The following is a 444-nucleotide window of genomic DNA, read 5'->3' as shown; positions in this document are numbered from 1 at the left end:
ATTCCGTTTTCGGAGTCTCTCAACTGTCTTTTCCCACCCGCCTCGAGGCGACTCCGCCGGACTCCCCTCCCCTTTTCTTTCACTGTCCAGCGGCGTCCTGGTGGTGGGCATCCCCCCCTCAACCCGGAGAAGAAAGCATGGAGCCGGCAGGGGTCCTGGCGCCTCGGGAGGAGGAGGAGGTCGGAAGACTAGCCGCCCTCCCAGATTCCTCAGGTGCCCACCCGGGCCTCATGGCGGGCCCTGGCTTAGAGGGAGCGGTGCCGCGTGGGAGCTGCGGACGGAGGGAGGGGACGGGAGTGAATGTCGACAGGTGACTTCAGTTGTCCTGCTCTGGTTAATTTTAGCTCCTCCTGTGTAGTAAACTGCCCTTTTGGAAACTGGGCAGGGGCTGTTGCTGGATGCCGATGTCACTGACTGGTCTTCAGCATAGCATGCAGAAGTAAC

Source organism: Budorcas taxicolor, chromosome 15, assembly GCF_023091745.1.
Source record: "Budorcas taxicolor isolate Tak-1 chromosome 15, Takin1.1, whole genome shotgun sequence".
In the NCBI taxonomy this organism is placed as follows: domain Eukaryota; kingdom Metazoa; phylum Chordata; class Mammalia; order Artiodactyla; family Bovidae; genus Budorcas; species Budorcas taxicolor.
The sequence above is the reverse complement of the archived record's forward strand: the minus strand, read 5'-3'. Positions refer to the sequence as shown.